Source organism: Haemorhous mexicanus, chromosome 11 (assembly GCF_027477595.1).
Source record: "Haemorhous mexicanus isolate bHaeMex1 chromosome 11, bHaeMex1.pri, whole genome shotgun sequence".
NCBI lineage: Eukaryota > Metazoa > Chordata > Aves > Passeriformes > Fringillidae > Haemorhous > Haemorhous mexicanus.
Genome location: NC_082351.1, coordinates 11,316,863 through 11,338,953, shown reverse-complemented (window position 1 = coordinate 11,338,953; position 22,091 = coordinate 11,316,863). Strand labels below are relative to the sequence as shown.

The window sequence follows — 22,091 nt, the reverse complement described above, 5'->3', positions numbered from 1 at the left end:
TGATAGCCTAAAGATGTCATGATGCTTGTAATTAATTATCTCTTTTACTGTGTGTAAACACTGCTGCTTAAATTCAGGTTGATTTCACCAAATGTAAACCTAAAGATCCATTATACTAATGGATATTTCTGGGAAGGAGGGCAGTATTTGTTTTTCCATGATGGTAAAAAAAAAAAAAAAAAAAAAAAAGGCACCATGTAAAAGATAGGTAGATAAAAGATGGTGTTCCTAAATGTTGGAAGAAAAGGTATCATTCAAGTTCTCTGAAGGGTCCTTTAGAAAATGCTCTTTCATTCTATTGACATGGAAGGCAGTGTTGGGAGATGTATCTTCATTAACAAAACATTAACCTCTGTGCTTACCTCCTGAAGAGCACTGCAGAGTAGAATCCCAGTTGGCTGATAAATACTGGCTTGCCCCAAAACCTGATCAAGGAATTGGCTGGGCCTGGCCCTAGCACTTTGTAGGGTTGTGTCTAAATCTAGATGCCAAAAATATATGTATTGACACTTATAAGAGTAATTTTGTATCACACTGGTAACTTTTGAACATATTCTGCCAGTGGAAATGGGCTGCAATCCTCTCAAGACTGGCTTCTAAGGAATTGAAAAGTTAATGAGCTAAATGTTAAATAGGAAATAAATGAATTTTTGAAATTAAATATATAATTATGGAAAGATGTTCTGTGATATATTCCATGTTATAAAATTACATGTTCTCCCTTTTGCTAATTTTTCCCTTATAAGTGCTTTAGAAAATATTACAATTTTGAATTGTTTTTCTAAACCAGATGATCCGGTCACTGTTGGAGGCACATAGCCACGGCACAATCTCATGCTGTACATTGATCACCTGTCCAACCTTTGCCTAGAGTGTGATCCCCAGTTCCTTCAAGAGATCCATCTTTACCTGTCTATAAAGAAGAAGAGGAGGAGGGAGACATCTGGGATATTCAAGTATCAAAGTTTAACACCAGAGCAGGTCGAATCTTGATTTATATTATTCTCTATATGTGTTGCTAATTTTGACTTGGATATTTGGCTGGGTGTTTTTTCAGTGATTGTATAGTATGGGTGGAAGTTGCTCCAGTGTTGAAGTGTTTTTGTTTGGACTGCTCACTTGTTGAAACTGCACATGCATTTTCCATAGTTCTGTGGTGAGAAATTGAACCCAAAGTCACTCTGCTATTGAGGAAGTTGGCTAATACTGAGCATGCCTGGAGTCTGTACCTCTCCCTTGAACATGTGCTGACCACAGAGACTAAAATGTGGCAAATTCTTTAAAGCTGGACCATTCTGTGTTTAGCACACAACCAAACCCAGGTCCGCAGCCAGTGTGATCATGTTCATTCATTTGTTAAACTGTCTTCTTACTCTTCCTCTTCTGTTTGTGGGAGAACTTTGATATCCCCAAAAAGCCAAGGTTTTGCTTACTGTCCTAAGGACTGCCCCTTCAGGAGTGTAGCACAGCCCACACACAAACCTGGAATATGTCCAACTTGTTCTTTGAGCAGAATGTGAACCCCCTGACCTCCTGGGCCTCCGGCAAGAGTGCTGCCTACTGAGCCACCAATACCCAGGCCATCAATAAGTTTTAAATGCCAGTTGCAGACTTCACAGAGATAATGACTTCAGTGTGTAAAGGTTTTGTTGTGGAGGCTGCAGTCTCACACATGGCGTGACAGAGTAAATATGCTAAAACCATAGAGAGCCCTTGCATAACTCGCCTTGATATAACAGTTTTTGTAATATGTTTCAAGGCATGGAATATTATTTAAAGGGACCCTGTTATGTAGGCTTAGGCCCAAAATGAAGCTATTATGAAAAGAATGTTTAGCAAAACCAGAAATATGTCCATGAAATTGTTGGAGTGGGAATTTCAGGGTAACCTTGCTTGGATTTAAAGTCGCCTGCATGACATTGCACTGTTGTTCTAGGGAATGAGAACCAGCAAATGAAAATACTGTTAAGTGAGAATCAGAAACTGAGCAGAATAAAGATGTTAGAAGGCTATTACTATTTTTATAACTCCTTAAAAATCTTACCTCATCCTGAGAAAGATGTGATGAAAAAATAACTTCCAATTTAGTGGTTGAAAGCAGCATTATTGACACAGGTAAAACCATCTACTTGCATTTTAATAATATTTTTAACCTGATCACAAGTAAGTTCCTGTTTTTTAAGTATTATAAAGGAAAGCGAATATGAAATAAACTTTCAGATTTTGGCACATTTCTGTTATACTGATGTTTCCTATTTAAAATTTAGCATTAAAAGCATACAAGAGATATGTTGATGTTTGCAAACAAAGTGTTATTTATAGACTTGGATCAGGAAGGAAAACATGGTCAGATTTGAGCTAAGACTTAGATTGTTGAAAGGCTCTGAGATAAATTTCATGAACTTTCTACAGAGCACAGGCCAGGAACCCAGGACTCCTTTTCCCAGCTGAGTGCCCAAATCACTAGGCTACAGACTCTTGCTCCCTCTTGTGTTCTTTCTCCAGCCCAATGAATCTTGAATTATTTTCTGTACAATGAAAGAGCTTCAGTGGTAGAACTTTGACATCTCTCTCTCCTTGCCCCAGCATTTACTGCAGCTTGTAGCCAACTGATTGATCTGGAATTCAGCAGAATTGTCCATTCTGCTGAAGGGCATTGCTGGGTCTTGGGCTGAGGAAGGAATGGGACCAGGGGATTTGGCTTCGGGGATGAGCAGAGCTGCTGCCAGGCTGGGAATGGCTGGTGCTCATGTCCTGTTTTAGAAAAAAAATAGCGCCTGAAGAATTTTGTAGGGAGCCCACCTGGTTGGTGTTTATTAGGCTGGCTTTGAGAGTGCCTGGTGGGTCAAACTCCGCAGATCAGCTGTGCAGCTCCCCACAGGAGCTCAGCACAGGATTGGGCACAGGCTGAGCCATGAGATGAAGAGGTGCAGCTTCTGGGTCTGGCCTGTATTATCATCAAAACCTTTATGGCCATCAGAAACATCTGCAGGATGGGGTAGGAGCATATCCAGGAGGGAACATCTCCAGGATCATAATTTTGGCTATACATGTCTTAATTCTTCTCTTTGAATTCCTACATTTTCAGGCTTTTAATTAGTTTAATTTAACAGGTCTTTTGAATGTGGAACTTAGAGATTTTATTAACCTGTTTTTCAAACAAAAGTTAAGTTTTAAAGGAGGTGTTATAGTTAGGCAAGATGACAAGAAGAATTTGTGGTTCAAAAGTGCATCAACAGTTATGAGCCAGAGACAGTGTGTTTTGAAGCTTAAAAAATGAAATTGCTTTGAACACATTAATGCTGTTCAGGCAGTGCTGTAGAGCAGTGTGTATTAGATCTGAACTTAGGAGTAGCCAACAAAGTTGACTGCATTGCCGTTATAAGACAAAAGTTTGTCAGAATTACTGACTTAATTCCTAGGCTCTTTTTTTGTGCCATGTGCATGTTTTTATGAAGGCCTGCAGTGCAGGCCCTTATTCATGGAAATGTATTTATCTGCCTCAGTGGAATGATTCTGGTGAATAATTCAGTGTCTAAGATCAACTAGGATGAGTCTGGTTTTCTCTTTAATAGGAATGCTAATTTTGAAAATGACATCTGTGCGTTATTTTTAGTCTGAAGACCTACAGATAGTATAAAATTGGAACTGTAGGTTTCCTTGGCAGTTTTTCTATGATTGTTTCTACCTGTTTAAAACTCTGGAGAAATAATGTGATTCATTACAAATTACTTTCCTGGTAGTAGATGTGTCATGTAGTTTGGTATCCAAACCTGAACTAGTTCTGCTTTGTAATATTTTTACAAGGGGGGGTGGTGGAGGTGGGAATAGAAATTTCTATTCATGACAGGTGGTTGGTTTTAAAGACAAGTGTATTTCTGCCATGCTAGTGTCTATTTGCATTGCAAGGGAACTTTTTATGTAGTAGGAGAACACTGAAGTAGGAAGGATGCACTCTGTACCCAGTTGTTCATGGTTTAGCTGCAGTTCCTTTGGCAGCATTTCTGGTTCCACACACAGGACTTTGACTGACCCATAACCTGGCTTTAGCAGGCTACCATTTGCTCAGTGTAACATTAATGTTTCTCCTTTCCCAGTGAACAGAAGTTAACTTGATGAAGACTGTAATCATATTAATGATTCTGTGTGCATTGCTGCAGAGAACTGCTTAGCACGGTGTTGAGTTAATTGCTTTAAAGTGAGTGTGAGATGCTGTGTTAAAGGGGATCTTTAGGTACCACTGTTATGAATTTGGGATAAATAGCTAAAAAACACACTGTAGTAACCCACATGATGACAGAGAAAGGTAGAGAGGACTGGATGAAAGCCAGAAGGGGAAACTGAGAAAGAGGAGGGAGGAAAAAACATTGCTACAGAAAGCTATGAGTTGCTGGAGTGGTAAACTTGGGAGGTGAGTAGAGGTCTTCAAAAATGAATAAATTTTTGTATAACTATGGATAAACTATATTACATGACTGATTTCAATCATTGTAATTTGGGAAGCCCTGCATAAGGCAGCTACAATAACTAAAAGTTGTGATCAATAAGCATCTTGATGGAGGCAATATTCAAATGCAAGATCAGCTATAGAAGAACAAGCTAAGAAAAACAGACTTGTAGTTCAAATCACATGAAAATTGCTATTTCATTTGGGAACAGCATACTTCCAAGATTATAGATTGGAAGGGTAAAAGTAAATCACTTTAAATATGACTCATATGTTAGTGAAAGCCCACATTAAAGACCTTATCCTCCCAGCTATAAAAATAGTTAACTTCGTTCTGAGTTAGGTAGAAAAAAGTAGTGTGAATGCTGTTGTGTTTTCCCTTGATCAATTTTACATGAAAATATTTTTAATTTTATTCCATATTTTGGTGAGGGATTTTTTGGTGGTTTTTTTAATGGGAGAGGTTGATTTATGTATATTAGTAGCAAAGATTCCTCAGCCTTAAATCACTTGATATGTTGAGGAAGAAAAGATCTCATGGCATGGTCTTGCTGTCTTCTTTTTAGTGCAGCCACAAAGAAAAAAGATTGTGTACAAATGTCTGAAGTTTTTTGCATCTGCTCTTGGAAATGCTAAAGCTAATAGAGATTTTTCCAAGTTAACTGAGTTTTTGATAGAAATTGCTTCTTTATCAAACCTAAAACCTCTCTCACATCTAGGGTAGTTTAAAAAAAATTCCTTTAGAAAGCTTTAAATTCAATTAGCAAATAAATAATTTATTGGAAATGGAACTACTCAAAAAGAAACCTTGAGAGAAATCTGCATTACAATGCCCAGAGCCTAATAGTTAGGGCATTATCCTTTAAGACATGCGACTTTGGTTCAATTTCCTTTTCTGAATCCAGCTGAATAGAGACTTAAATCCAGCTGAATATCTAATGCATCCAAGGCAACTGTCTTTACTACTGGACCATTGTCTGTAATAGGTTGGGTATCTCTGCTTTTGTGAAAATTGTGAAAGGATTTGTCCTAATACTAACAAGACCTTTCTGAAATCTTCAGAATTCTTATAGGCTGGGAAAGAACCTTTGTGCTTAGCTTTATTCATAACCCCCAGGCTCTGAAGAAATGCCTGTAATAATCATTATTTTATATATTCATACCAGGCAACATTGTTAATCTGGACTCTAAACTAAATCTTAATCTCAGACTCCATTTAGAACTGTTTTTCCATGCCTCTGGTTATTCCTGTCAGCTGTCTTGGGTTTTTCTGGTTTTCCTATATCCATTCTTTTAACAGTTCAACCATATCTGCATGAAAGTAGCACTTGGATTTGAACAATTAATTTAACACCATTTTTCAATATAGCCTTTTGTATTCTTTGCACACTCAACTTTATCATGGTAAGATAACTCTGTGATCACTGCTAAAGATACTTCTGGTTGAAATATCCACTTAGGAAAAAAAAAAATTCCAATGCATGTTGAAAGTAATTTGATGGTGGTTAGGACATTGTTTTGGAGTCTGCAGTGGTGATAGATTCCATGAAACCAAAGGAATCAGGAGTGTTTGGTGGCCCGTCAGAGTGTAGGTATTCTTCTGAGATTACCAAAAGGGATCAGTTACCTTGGTAATGTGTCCACCAATATTTATTGTGTCTATTTCTTTACACAGGCTAGCAAACATTCATCATGTGGAAGTGTTGGTCATGATCAACTTGAGCTGAATTTAAATTGATGACCTAAAGGTTAAAGTCTCTGTATCCCATTACCTCTCCCTTGGGCTGTCCAGTCTCCCTCCAACTGGGTTTAACACCACTTTTAGTTTATCAGTGGCTTTGGAGGAAGAGCACTCTTTAGAAGTGCTGATCTGACAAATACCATGGATGTCCTGTTAGAAAAAGCTTAAACCAAATCAATCTGACTTTTTCAGCTTGTCAGTACTTTCTGAAGAAGGTTCTGAACAAGTATTCAGATGCTGGACTAATAACTTCACCAGCCTGTAAGATAGCTTTAATCTAGTCATATGGGAACATAATGCAGTGTAGCAGCCCAATGAAACATGAAACTATGAGAGCAGCTGAATAAATTTAAACACATTTTTGAACATTCTAACCTTTGTCATAAAAATCTGATAATGTAGAAGAAAAACTAATAATGCTTGCTTTTGGTTTTGTTATTTTGTACAGTAGTTGAGAAGACAGGATTTCTTGTGGCTGCTGACTTGAAAGCAGTGACAATTTCTAGCACTACTTTTTGCCCCATATGAAGTTTATTCTTTCTCACTCATTAAGGAATGAATCTGGTTTCTGTTTTATTCAATACTGTATATACATCTCACCCATAAATATTTAAACTGAGTAAATATAGAATCTTAAACATGGAATATGCTTTCATTCTAAACTGGTGGCCATGGGGGAAGGTAAAAATATTTTATTCAAAGACCAGTGGTTCCTTTGGATGAAGGGGAAAAAAAAAGTGTTTTGTGCTTGCTGTAGGGCAGCGAACTTTTTACCAGATTATACCTTTATTGTTATAAAGTTCAGACTATAAAGGATCTGTAGGAAAGGGTTTGCAGATACTCACTTCAAAAACACATGGCTAGTATTCAGTCCCTATATCTGGGGTTAATTTAATTCTTCTTCTCCATTCAAAGTGCCTCTCTCCTGTCTACAAATGCAGAACAGATTCCCGGGTAATTTTCTTTCTTGGAAGCACCGTCATCTTATTCCTAACAGGGAATAGCATGAAATGGAAATACATTTATGACTCTACTTAAAAACAAACACCAAAGAAAATAAAAGCAGGGATAATATGAAAGATAGTTCCATAACAAATTGAGGCAGAAAAATGCAGAAATTTGAAGCATATTGAAAAAAACCCACATTTTCACTGGGGAGATTTCCTTTAGCAAACTGATTTTTGGAAACAGTGTAATGTGGCATTCCTAGAGTAGTTAATAAATTTTGGCCAAACTGGTGATGCCAATTCATGGTTTTAATTTGATCCAGCAAGCAAAGTCCAATACATGTCTAGGTATGCAGCAGGCCTAGATCCTATTGTAAAGACACAATGAAGAGGGTTGCAAAATAAGACTTTATTGAACCGACTACAATGAACAGTGAATATTTGTGCTTTAGTCTGTTATGACTGTGTGACTCCTCCGTGTATTACCCACTCTTCTTTCATTTACATTGTACAGTCAGAAGTGCTGAGGGATATCAAGGTTACATCCTGAGTCCTGCTGAGGTTTTCTTGAAAAAGGTCATGCTCTTTGTTATGTTTTGGAGTCTGAGGTTCAAGCTGTTGCTTGCGTAGGTGGCAAAGTGATTGCACCAGCCTCTTTCATAAAGTCTGAATCCTTCTGTGGGTAATATCGTGTTGAAATGTAAAATAAGCTTTGATTATAAAAGGTCACAAAGAAATGAATGTAGGACTTTGTGTTTACAAAGCAAAATCAGATCATGCCTCAAAATATTATGCATTATAAATATGTAAGTAGCTAATCAACATGAATCTCCTTTGGTGATTTTGATGAGGTGACAGAATTGATTTTAAAGGGGAGAACAAAATCCACTCATTAATTTATTTTTATGTGTGGACCAAGTACCTCAACTGGACAAGTAGGAAAGACTGTTTTACTAAGTTTAGTTTTGCTTCTAATTTTTCTTTAGTGTTTTTTTTTTCATGTGTAACAGAAACAGGAGGTAGACCAGTATTTTCAACTAGATTCACTGCCTCTTGTTGACCTTTTTATGTTAAACCTATGTTTATGGAGAACAAAGGCAAGAGTTTTTTCATTTCTAAAAGAAAGTTTGGGATATGTTAGTTTTGCCTACTGTAATTAACATAATAAAGACTTTTTTTGATGTACAGTTTTTTAAACAGCTTGGTTTGGAGCCACCCTGTCAAGGTCTGCTGGTTGAAGTGTTACAGTAATGAATCCTCAATTCAATGATGATTTCTTAGGAGTGTGGCTTTGTTCTCCTGTGCAGACTGACAGATACAGGGAGGACAAAACCTTTTTTTTGATCTTAGATCAATACTGTCATGAACATGCAAATACTTGTGTATGTTACCACAGCTCCCATAGAAGCACCATTCACATATTGGGTTTTTTCTCCCACTTTGATTATCTGTACTGGCCAACAAATTCAGTCTGTGTTGGCACAGAGCCCTGGAAAATCAAGGCAGACACAAACTGTCCTGTCATGTGTCTCTGTGCTTTTATTTTCCAGCTCTTCAGACTGTCCTTCTGCTTAAATTCTCCACTTCAGCTTTGTGGTTACTCTAAGTACTTCATTTTACTAAATTTGTTAAGTGAATCTAGACTTCTGAGCTCCAAGTACCATTTTCACATGAACATAAACTTTTTTTTCCTCTTTGTGGGCATCTTAACTCTGCTGTGCAGAATGAAGTACAGTCCCTTTCTCTGTAGTTGTAACGTACTTCATCAGTTTCCAAAAGACAATAACTTGCTTTATTCCCATTTTATAAGCATTAATTATACTCAGAAAAAGCTCTCAAATAGCAAACAGAAAAGGAAACCAGATGTTGCAGAGTTATTTAACCAGTGTTATTTGCAGACAAAAATTTAAGCTATGTGATTTAATTTTTGTGGAACCTTTAGAAGCTGGCTAGTGAGTGAATAAAGCATCCACAGTGTATGTGAAAACATATTTTACCTGATAGCATCATTTTTTCACCTTACTATTACAGGTAAATACTTTTTCAGTTCTTGGCAAGAAATTTGCAAAAGTATTTGATTAGAACAGGAACAATCCCCAAGGCATATTGTGTATAGAGTCATAATTTATAAAAAGGCTTTTGTTGCATAAAGCGCAGTTGTGCATTTCCAACACTTTCAGTTTTCTGTGCACTATTGAAATGGAGTAGTGATAAACCTTTGTGCAAATTTGTTTTTCTTAGAGATGCAGAATCAAATAATGAATCTTTAGAACAAGCAAGTGAATTCATCATCTGAACACAAATATTTATCTATGTTTCAGTGAGACCAAGCTTCACTTCTGGAAATGGTGTTTTGCAAAACAGATGAGGGCAATTTCTCTTATAGCAAGGATTTCTATAGGCAGTTAAAGGCAAATTTAAAAGGTGGCATATGTTCCTAAAACTGATCTGTTTTAGATAATTTTGATGTTGTTTAGGACCTGTAAGATTTGTAAGACATTGTTCTAAAATGTAGAAGCTTCCTGTTCTAGACTTTATAGGAAAGTCTAGAGAACGAGAATATCACTTTCTGTTTTCTTTTTCATCGTTTCTACACTCTTGACATCCAAGTAATCATGAACTGTGCTATCTCTCCAAATTTGTCTTCTAGTTTTTCTCTTGAGTACCGAGAGCTTTTTGTCTGCCAACCCCACCTGTCAAAGACAATCAGCCTCATGTCATTAAGAGAAATTTTCTAAATAAAAATGTTGCAATATTCCAGTTAATAATATCTCAACACTTGCATGCATATGGCTCATATTCAACTTTGTCTTCCTAATTCAAGGAAGCACCCTATCCTTATTTTCCCAGACTTGCTCTTTTAAAATTTTGTATTTGGGATTTCAATGTCTCTTTTCTTAGAGCCTCTAGTGATTTTTCATTCTCTTAGCTCCTTTCCCTCTACACTCTTTTCCAGTTGCAATATTCCTTCCAGGGTTTCAGGCTCATTTGGTTTCTTTTCAATCCAGCCTCTTTTCCCTTCTTTCCTCATTAGTAACCTGCAGGCTCTTCAGACCCTCTTTTTCCAAACTTAAAACCTCACTTTCCCAGATTACATCATTTCTCCTGCCTCTTCAGCCTTTTCCTACTGATCTCCAGTGGCCACAGTTGTGTTACAGAAACTTCTGCCACAGTTGTGTTACAGAAACTTCCACTGTTCTCCTCTGGCCTTACAATTTCCTGTTATTTGGTCTGTGAAAGTGCTCAGCTTGATGGACTTTGCACTGAACATAATCAGAAAAAAAAAAAAAGGTATCCAGTTTCTGTCATCAGAAATGATAATAATCTGTTCCTATTTTTAAAACACCATTTCCTGTTTATGGAAACCCATTATTGCTGACAGGTTTATTGCAAAGAGGCATTATTCTTAAATATCCATCCATTTTTAAGAAGTTTCTGCCTTTTTTTTTTTTTTTACTCTATGCACGATTGTTAGCTTTATGTAACTATTTCCCTTATCTAAATGTAATTTTCAGGATGCGATGATAAATATTTAATGGTTCTTGTAAAACTCTTATGTTGTCAGTCACGAAGTTTAGTGAAACACCAATGTTTTTGTTTGATCCCAGCACTGAGGAATGTCCACCTTTCATCACAACAGGGTTGTTTAGTTCTGTAGAAGTCTAAATACTCTGCCCTTGGGAGATACCTCACTGTCACCTGCTCCTAAATTGAAAATTATGTGTTCGGCCAAAGCTTGCGGGAGAGGGTTTCAAGAATCTTTCTTTAACAGACATCTTTGATATGGGAAAAAATCCCTTCAATATGAAATAAATCAAAACCTGAGAAGCTATGAAAAAACCCTTTAGTTTAAATATATCCAGTTCTAGATAATCAAAAAAGTGTTCCATCCTGCCCTTATTCTTTCTTTCTCTATTCAAGATGTGCAGATTTTCAGACAAACAGTTCTATTGGCTACATCATGAGCTTCTAATCACTTGCACTTCTGTTGATGAATAAAATTTAGTGCTAGATAAATTTATTTAGAACAGCTCATCAGTAAAAATATTTAGAAACATTTATCTTGAACAAGAGGTAGAACCATCAAAGTCAGTAAGTTAACGTCATTCACCATAAATTATTATCAAAGAGCTATTTCTCATCTTTCCTAAACAATTAACAGAATCAGTTTAACTCATGATGTCAGAAAACCTATAAAACTGTATAGTGCAAATACAGCCTTGATTTACTTGAGCACAAATAAGAACTGTTGTCATATTCACCAAGGTGCATTTGGTTTATGCCTAAACAAGAACTCTTTTTAATAATGCCCTGTTTATCTTTAAGAAACTTAAGATGTAGGGCCAAATCAGATTTTGCTCGAAAGGAATGAAGGAATGCATAAATAAATGTATTAGTACCTAGTTGAACAGTATTGTTTTGAATTCTGTAGGATTTTTTTTTTAAAAATAGTTGAGAATATTAGCAGGTAAGCTCTTCCAGAAGATATGGCTCCATAGAATGAAAAAGGAGCAGGAGGCAAACATTACAGGACTAGAAAAAAAAAAAAAATTGCAGAGAATGAGAGACAGAAAGAAGGAAAGAGATGTAGAAGTGTTTTAAATTTATTTTCCTAGTCCTTGTACAACCAACACACACCAAAATAAGAACCCCACAGAAAGCTCATGCAAGCCTGAGATACAGTGTAACTCTGAAATCTTAATCTATACATCTTAAACCAGAAATTATCTTTGAATATTCTGCCTAGAAAATATCTTGGAATATTCTGCCTATGGAATAACAAGAGTTTGTCATCTGGGCTCAGGGTTATCCCTTGGTACAGAACTTTAATTTTTCTGTCTTCCTAATCTGATGGTGGTACATCCATTTGGCTGGGGAACATCCATTTATCTTTTTAGAAAATACCTGTAACAATTTTTCTGCTTCTTTTCTTCCCCCAATTTTTTTTTTTCACTTCTGACACTTTAAATACTTCATTGCTTAGACTTTGTTTTTAAAACAAGTAGTAATTCTGTTGTCAATAGGTGCTGCCCTGCTGGCACAGGGCTGTGCATTTCTGGTGGCCTTTTTATGCATCATCAGACATCTAAATCTTGGGTGTCTCTTCCTGATACTAGAAAAATGCCAATTAAAGAGGTGATGATTGGGGAAGACCTAATTAACAGAGGTCCCATCATGGAACTAAGATAAATATACTGTAGATTTATCTTTTTGCCTTCCCTCCCCTTCAGATTGCAGACACAGATATAAAACTTAAATTGTCACAAGGTGCAAAGTGATTTACAGAGGGAGTTGTGTGTCCAGGCTAAGAATATCCATGGATTTGACAGCCACAGCAGAAGACAATACTCTGTAATTCTGGACAGAACTTAAGGGAATTCTTATGTGCCCAGTTAACAGAACTGCTGGGAATCCATGTCTTCTAACATGAGGTATAAGGGAAAAATCCTATTTAAGGGATTTTTACCTTAGTCTTTATCAAGTATTTGCTACAGGGGCTTTGCAATGAGAAAGTAGCAGAAAAATATGTCTAATTTATCCCATGTTAAAAATACTGGTCCGATCATGAGCAAGAGGTGTAACTTGATATTGTTTTTATATATAATGAATTTATGAAATGGAGAAGAGTGAGGGAAATAATTAATGCTAAAATGTATGTGACATCTATTTCTGTGAGTACTGTGGACTTTGCTTACAAAACTAGCAGGTGTCAGATGATTTTGTGCTAGGTTGCTTTTTAAATAAAACAATTGTCTGCTCAGCCCACCTACGGACCAAGAGGTCATTGCATTATGTAGGATACAAACAAATGTATTTATCTGTGATCCTGGTAGTGTAAAGTCATGGGCTGGAGTATGGAAGGAAGGCCTGTGTGTTTGTGTGTGCAGTGAGCAGGGCTGCTGTGTTTGTGTGTGTACACAAACATGTTCATTTGTGTACACATGCCAGTTCAGCAAGCTTAGACAGCACCATGCAAAGAGCTGTCAGAACTCGTTTCCAGGTTTCAATCCTGTTTACAGCCTCTGGGCATTATTTTAATGTAAATAACAAATGGAGGGGGGAAGGGGGAGGGCCAAGATTTCCACTATGGTTCCTTACTGAGGGCATTTTCACACTGCTTTATAAAATGGTAAAGTAATTCCCATGATGAACAGCACTGGACAGGACGTGGCTGATCTGTCAGCTTCCAGTTTGACAACTGTTGTTTGATTGAATTGGGCTTTCTAGAAGTCTAATCCAAAGCTTGCCCTGTAGTGATTTTTGTCAGATATTCAGATTTCCTAGTATTTAATATATTTTTTTCCCCTCATTTATTCTAACTGTATTTTTATAGGGTTTTTTTTCCCAGTTTTTGCTTTCTGTTATTTATGCCAGTCAGAACTTCAGCACCTCCCCTTATCCTCATATTGAGAGATTTACTGTTCCTGTAGAGAACTTAGAGTCATTTTACACATATGCACCCATATAGGAATTTCTCTGATCACTGAAGCCTTGCATCTTCCAAACATTCAACTCCTCCCGACCCAACATACAAAATCAATATGTGTCATTTCAGGCAACATTTTCAGTAATAAGTATTTATTCAATACAGAACATACAGAAATGTTTCATCAGTCAGACTTAAGCCTTTTAACTTGGATATCTTAAATAAAATAGTTAATAAAAAGTGAAACTTGCCAACACCTGAAAGAAGGTCCATTTTATAGGACCTTCTTCACTGCACATAAGATTTGATACAAGATTCCAGGTATTTCACATCTTTTAATAAAGAAATGTGAATGGAAATTTAAGGGGCTCTCTAGAGTAACTTTTATCAATTAATTAGAATTTATCACCAAGGAAAAACTTGATGTATAATTGTTAGTTAATGTTTATAAATGTATTTGGTACAAAATGCCTATGCATGAAATGCATTTATATGTATTTAACATTGAGTCTACATTTAGATTACATTTATTTTAAGATTCAGGAGTTATATAGAGCATAGTAATTGCTTTTTCTTTCAACCACAAAAATATATAAATTAAAGGTGGCTGAGGTTGCTGAATTCCTTTTTTACTCTTAATTATTTTTTAAATCCAATCCCAACATGACTTAAGAATATAATAGTTAAAAAATAAAAAACAGCATTTGGCAACTTTAAATTTGTATGAGACCAGAAATTATTTATTGTAGCACTGAAACAATGCCAACCACAGAGCCATTGAAATCCTTCCCTGCTTTTGTGTCCTTCACAAGGAAAGCACTTATTATCTGTTTTCAATTTCTAGTCTGCATTCCTGCTCTATACCCTGAGTTTGGATACAGAAGGTCTGGAAATATCCAGTGGCAAATCTGAAGTTTCTCGAAGCTTACAGATTGATTTTGTTAATTCCTCATAAATCAGTTAGCAATTATTAATATTACAGCATGAAAATAAGCATTAAGAGAATATCTAAATTATAAAATACAGGAAATTAACTGGTACATGAGTTGTGTTCTTTCTTTCAGAGTAGAAGGGCATAGCATGGCTATCAAAACTCAGGCATGTATGACCCCCAGTGAGCACTGGGCCAAAGGCATGAGCAGCTCTGCTGTGCTGTGGGGATGGAGCTGCTGGACAGGTAGCTGTGAGTAAAAGATGTTCCTTCAAAAGCTTTTAACTTAGCACCAACATAGGATATATAGTTAATAACAAAAACAGCTGCACAAGCTTTCTTGGAGGCCATAATTAAACTGATCAATTTGTAGTGACAGATATCTGTGATGATGGGTTCTGCCATTAATGGATTTTTTCTTTAGTGATCATTTGTATACCTCTAGCATCTGGCTGAAGAATAAAGCTCCATGCTTAAAATCCACTTGGTATTTTTTATGAAAGTAAAAAAGAGCTCTATTTTGGTTTAGTACTTTGTTAGGAAATACTGTGAAACAGAAAAATGTTTAGTTTTGCCTACCTTTTCAGTAAACTGAATAGTTTTACAGCAAAAATCTGTGACCAGCGTTAGTTTTGTCATCACCAATCCCTGCAGCAAACACAGAACAATCCCTCTACAAACACAGAACAAGTTTCTTTTGAAGAAAAGACATATATACTTATGTCATATACACATATACATATGTGTATATGACATAAGTAATTGCCAGAAAAATCACTGAATTCCTAGTATTATAGCTTGGATAGGAGTGTGATTTCTTTTATCTCCACAACTCAGCTTTCATTTTAATGAATATAAAATTCTCTGAAGCAGGAGCCATGTCCATTCTTATAAATTCTTTGTATCATTACCAGGTAATTTTCAGATGTCAGCTCTATTTCCCAGTCCCTGTGTGAAAGTACAGTCACAAACTATACTGTTTTGGGCACAATTTTGGGGGCACAGAGGGCTGTGTTCAGTGTGTGCAAGTTTGTGTTTCCACTGAGCACTCTGAAAGTTCTTTCCTTGAGCAGTATTGAACTGCTGAGTGCTGATCAGAGGGTCACGTTCATCTCCTGTGTCCTGGAAGTTGTCCAGCTTCCGAACAGACACTCATAAATTCAGGGAGTCTGTTCTAATTCTGAGAGCAGCTGGAAGCTGCAGTAGCAGATGAGAGCTTGGACTGGCTCATGGGGAAATAAGGTATGCAAAGGACAAACACATTAGTTAGAGATTACCTTAGTTAACCAAGTAAGGAAATGTTCCTTGCTCAGTTAGGATTGTCCACAGTGATGAGGGATTTTCCACAGTAAGGGTGACTGTTTTGGCTAGTGGGTCCAACCAGTGTTAATATCTGGATTTGGGTTGCTTGGGTTTTTTTTCTTGGTTAGCAGTTTCTTCCGTTGCAAAGGTAATTAGCAATTAATTTAATTGAAATAACAAATGTAGTAAATGATTGTAGAATTGTTAACAAAACTATTTTAGCAGGTGCTTATATTTAGATTATGAACCATTCAGATGTATTCTTTTCCTAATTGATGTATAAAGCAGATGGATGGATGAATAGAGATGGGGTTTTATTTTAAAATTTCCCTATTCTTTAATGATAAGTCAGTGCTGCATTTGGAGAGGGATTTTTGAGCACTTGGAGTGAGAATTGCTTTCAGCTCTTGTTCCTTATTGTCATGGATCAATGTGATCTGTATTTTACAAATCTTTCTTTATTGGTGGTCATTACAAACTATTTTCACTTTCTTCTTGTTGTGATACATAACAAATTAGGAAAGCAAGTGCCTTAGGCTAGATGGAAATCTGGAATAAATCATCATATATCCATCATAAATGCTGTGATCATGGTTCAGAAACTCTGTGGAAATTCTGGCCTGAAGTATTTTGAGAAATGTTTCCAAAATCTGCTGTGCTCTTTTCTTCTTCCAGATTAGTGCTTTTTCTCAAAATGCAGGTTAACTTTCTGATTCTTTTTCCCAGTTCTATGCTAAACTACTGATGTACTTCAAAATTGACTGTGCATGAAAGCAAAGCTTTTATTCACTATTTTTGTAAAAACATAACCAACAACTAAGCCATGAGATTACAAATGCCATAGTGCCATTTCTGTTTCCAAAAGCAAAAGGTGTATGGTGCCAGTGTCAGAGAGCCTCACGTGAGGTGCAAACTGCAGAGTCCAGAGCAGCAGGGCTGCAGAGCTCCAGCTTTTCTGGGAGCCCAGGAGGTGCCTGCTCTGGGTGGTCACTCTTGGTCACTTCTCTGCTGTCCCCTGAGCAGTGGGAGCTGCCACTCCCTGTGCTCTGGCTGTGCAGGTGACAGCCCCTCTCTCCATCTCTGTTTCCCAGCATCATCAGCACTGCTGAAGCACTGATTCTTTCAGGCTGCTGTGCTCAGGAGAGCTGCACAGTTGCTGGAGCTGCCTTTTGCCCATGGAGCAGCAGCAGGAAAATGCAGGTTCCCCTTTCCCTGAGTGTTAGGCAGGGCTGTGTCCCGCGGGAGTGTCAGGAAAGCAACACCAGTGCAACCATGGAAAGCTAATCATCAGGTTTGCCTGTGCTCCTGAGAGCTTGCTTTGTAAGCAGTGTGACATCTTGCTGTGGGTGTTAGAATGCTTGTGACATTCTGTAAGCCAAGAGTTCTGTGTGGGTGACACCACGACTGAAATGTTGTACCTCAGCGCTGCCCCTGATTGCCTGCACAAGTGCCTCTGTGTGTGGCTTTCAAACTCTTGTAGAAAAGTGCCTGGGCACACAGATAAGAGAGAAATCTGCCTCCTTTCCCTAGGATTTGATATTTGTTGCTAGTTTGGGCCTCAGTGTCTTCTAGTGTATAAAAACTATCTTTACATGAGGACAATTAGGAACATTTTTGTTGAAAAATTAAATTTTGTTTCCAAAAAAATGTTTTGAAGGATGCTATACAGTGTGCAAATTCAGGTCAGACTTGGTGAACAGATGTGCACTTTCTCTGAAAAAGACAGTTTTTGAAAAGTTTTAAACATTTGTTTTGTTCTATAGATGAGGCAAGATAAATTCCTAGACAAGCACAGCAGGTTTTTTATCAGTGTTGAACCTTGTGTGCACAAACCAGCATATACTTTTGCATTTTTTTTCTTTTATAATATGTCTGACTTTACTGCATGTTTGTATGAATTTACATACATTTCATATACATATGGTCTGTCATTTAATTCTCCGCTGCGTCATTACACAAGAATGCCAAAGCTGATTCTAATTGTTCAGCAAACTAAAGGAATTTAGGGAGGTTGCCCAGAAATTCAACGTTTCTTAAATAAAATACATATGTATTTTAAACCTTTTAACAGACACGTTCTGTGCCATACCCCCTTTACTAATATTAAAATAAAGCTTATCAGCACAAGCTGCATAAGGTTGTGCTGCTGGAGCCAAATCCTGGGATCAGCATCCAGGCCACGAGCCTGCAATCAGTTACACTTATGTTGAACTTCATGCACATTTGTCATTCTTTTGAAATCAGCAGGATTATTCACCTCCAAAAGACAAGTATGTGTGGAACCGATTCCGTGAGCAGACCTTCCATTTTTACTGGCTTTGTTATGAATCTCAGAGCAGGAAGGAAAAAAAAAAACACAACAATCTACATTAGGAGCAGAGAATTTAGCTCCTAGGGATCACACTGGAGACAAAACTGTGGCACTCAGGCTGCTGGTGTCAGTGAAGGAGAAAGGGACCCCGCAGCCGACACGCATGGCCAGTGGTGGGAGGTGTGTTCTGGGGATAAAGGAGATTATGAGGAGAGCTGAAAGTTACTCCATTGCTTCCCTGGCTGAGCTGAACCTTTTGAGCTCCTGTGAAAAATCACAAGCACATCACGAAATGGTAGGAATGGCAGGAAAACAGTAGAAGTGTAGAAGGAAGGATTCTAAAGGTTTTTGTTTTTTTTAGTTTTTAAGTTTATGGCATCTGTATCTAGTAAATGTTTTGATCCCTGAGTTTCCCAAGCAGTTTAATTGAACCTACAGAAGGATGTTTTTTGGCTCATCCTAAATGATAACATTAATATAATGTAGGAAACATTTCATCTTCCCTAGACACTTATTTTTTTACATCACTTCTGGAAGTGCTGTATGCATTTTCAGAGTCATGTGCAGTAGTTTTAGAATCTTTTGTTATCTGCCAGTATTTAGCAATAAAATTTTAAATGTAAATGCAAGTATGATATTAATGATCTAATTTCCTTTGGTCCTTGAGGAATTTTCATTTGCATATTTGGGATTGAGTCTTTTCATAATAACATGCAAGCCCCCCCTTCACTGACCAAATGAAAGTCCAAGAGCATCTCTGAGGAGGTTGGGCAGGCTAAATGAAATCTTGTAGCATTGGATGAACCTAACTGCTGCAGGTAATTAATGCTTTTCATTCTGAAGAATGAGTTCAAGCACTTGAGGGAAGTTGGAACAATATTTAATGTTTTATTCCAACTAGTAATGTAGAAAGGAAGTGAAATAAGACTAATTTTATTTTCCATTTTTGCTGTCTCTCCTCTCTCTCTGTTCTTTCTCTTGTTGAAAAACTATTGTCATTTATGTCATTAAAACACAGAATTATTGCCCCCAGACTTTCAGTGAACCACAGCTGTTGACCTTTTTTGTCAAAAGCTTTGAATACAAAGCTACATTGGGAACATTTGTAGCCTGTGGACCATGACAGTACTGTAGACTTCTCTCCTGTCCTAACAGAAGAGAGTGCCAGAGGGTGTGCTCACAGAGTGACTACATTATTTTCTGGCAATTGTGGTAAAGATTTCCTTGCTTTGGGTTTTTCTGCCTCCTCTCAAGTGTACAGTCATCCTTCAAACCTATTATACCACCTTCTGAATGCTGTGGCTTTGTCCCTTAGGCTACATAATCCATTGTGTAAAATGTTTACCAGTCCTGTACAGATATTAAATTAAGCATTGCAGCTTAATATGAAGTGTATAGCTACTTGAAGCTGGATTTAAAAGGCATCTTGATTTCCTTCCTGTGTAACAGTATATTACATTGATGGGAAAGAGAGTTAAAAATTAACCTTTTATAGTACAAAGAGTGCTAATTTTCAGTGAAGACCTATGAATATTAAAGTAAAAAATAGTGAATACTAAGCATGTGAAAAATTCAAGATGTCTTCACTGAAATATGCCATAAACTATTTTCTTTTTCTGGCTGAATAAAATAAGCACTTGTGAGCAGTGCACACCAGCTGCTGCATCTGTAGGGAAACCACGCACTTTCCCACAGTACATGCTGTATATTTCATTCTTGCAGCATTTTATTTTGACAGGTAATCTTTATTCTTCTGCATATGGAGACAAAATTTGGAGGATAAGTAAAAAGTAAAGGCAATACTCAGTGTGCTTCACAATTTCTGTGAATTTAGGTTAAGCCATATTTTTATTGACAAATATGAGCACAAGTAAAGCTCTCGTAAATACATAGTCTACATGTAGCATGAAATGTCAAGTTTGGACCTAATTTCTTCCTTCTCTGTGCAGCTGATCTTAGTCTTTCTCTTGTGAGTGTATGAGGGAAGCAGAAAGGGTGGTAGTGGAGGGAATTCTGCTTTTTTTCTTAGGCTAATTTTCTCAGTGAAACTTGATCTGTCTTGGTTACATTTATGAGACTTTGTGAACAGAGAAGGAGCAATGTGATGTGAATGCAAAAATCACGCATTTTCAATGCAATTCATTAGATTTCACTGCAACTTATATACAAAAAAAAAAAAAAAACCCAAACCAAATCCTTTCATAACTGTGGTTTCTAAGCATTACCATAATTGTAAGCATACACTTATTCTAAATAGCCTTCCCTTAGAGAATAAACAGGTACATTTTTTTTGAATCCACAGTCAAGTCCACTTAGAGGTGCAAGGAACAGAAATTGTACTTGCAATTCAGCTGGTATTTTGAAATTATTCTGGCAGAAAAGAGGCTGCCTTTCAGAAAACTGTTTTCTATACACTTCCCCCTCCCATCCCCCCTTTTCTATAATGGGACAATACACTTCTTTCAGCTGAGCCTCCAAGTTCTTGAATATTCTGAAAATCAAAATCGGGATTAATGCTGGAAATGTATGCACGTATCCCAGAAAGTTTAACCTGTGACCCACAGGCTTTTGGCCACCCCATATCTCAGGAAACAATGCTGGGCACATCAGGCCACAGTGATTAAACAGGAATGCAGGCTCCTCTGCTTTAGGTAAAAGCAAAGAACTACAGCAATGGCCAAAAGACTTTGCAGCAAAAAGAGTGAAGAGCAGCAACAGGCATTAAAGACACGATTTAAGACCATTTCATTCAATAACCTCTTTTAAATTTACAGCAATCTTACTGGAAGACCTAAGTGTTTGAAGCGTCTACAGCTGTTTATAATTCTGTTCTACTCTTATACAGGAGTGTAGTAGTTAAGAAGGTAAATGACCTCAGATTCCTCAAGGGTGTGTGATAGGGTGTGGATCTCTAGCTGAGGATGCACTTCAAAGCCCAGGGATGAGTGAGGGCTCCTCAGTGCTGAAGACTGTGATGGAAAAGGGAGTAGGAGCATCAGGACATTGGCTCCTGACAGTAATTCTGAATAAAGCACTTCTGTTGAGTCAGATTTGTGGCAGAAAAAGTAAATTGTTTCCACTCAAATCCATCTTCTTTTCCTAATTTAATAGACTGTTAAAGTAACAAGAAGTACCAATTTCTTCCTTTTCTTTTGATAGCTGACATAGTATATCTATTTTATTTTCATTGTCATTTCAGGGAGAATGGCACAAATCCCACTATAGGAAAGTAGTGAAATGCTAGATGTAGATATGAATTTACCTATAGATTCTTTGTAATACACTGGGACACAAAGGGAGGTATATTCTGTTGTCATTAACATGATCCAGCCATCCTGCAAAACTAAAGCTATAACCAATTATAATATGTAAAAAAATAACATGAGGATTTGTTATTGAATGGCATGGCAGTGAAAATAGGCATGGACTAAGTAAAGAGGTTAAAGCAATACACTTAGTAATGCAAGAGGAATCACAAAGAGCTGGGAACTGCAATTCAAAGTAATTGGGATCTAGGAAGTAGAGGTCAAATCCAGCCAGGATTTGGGGATCATACCTTTCATATTGGTGTTTTCTATACATATTGGTGTTTTCTATACATATTGGAAAGGTAATGTTAATTCCTAGAAAAAAAAAAAAGTTAGATTAATAAGAAGGCCCCACCTGCTCACTTGTGTGTTTTGAAAACAGAAGTTTAAACACAAGGGTTACCTAGTCTTAACATAAGTATCTTTTTTTTGTTTTTTCTTTAACCCAAAAAAACCAAGTTCAACACTTATTTTTGGCTTTTACTTCATTCAAAGTCTTGATAATCCAAAAGGGGCAAGTGTCTTCCTGAGCTGAACTGTCAGGGATCCTTCCATCACCACCTGTTGCCCAAGACTCTGTCCCAGCCCTGGCTGTCCTTTACTTGGCATCCTTACCTAAAATTGTCTTCCTCCAACTGTTCTGACAGAGATTTTTAAGAAACTACTTCTGTCTGAAA

General features: G+C 37.1%; 1 protein-coding gene across 1 annotated transcript in view; it reads left to right on the top strand.

The window, feature by feature from the left end:
• ERC2 (ELKS/RAB6-interacting/CAST family member 2) overlaps positions 1 to 22,091 on the top strand; it is a 398,530-nt gene that overhangs the window by 338,415 nt on the left and 38,024 nt on the right. Inside the window, exon 16 of the mRNA XM_059856421.1 lies at positions 791 to 981. The gene's annotated coding sequence lies outside the window, so the exon portion shown is untranslated. The remainder of the gene's footprint in view (positions 1 to 790; positions 982 to 22,091) is intronic.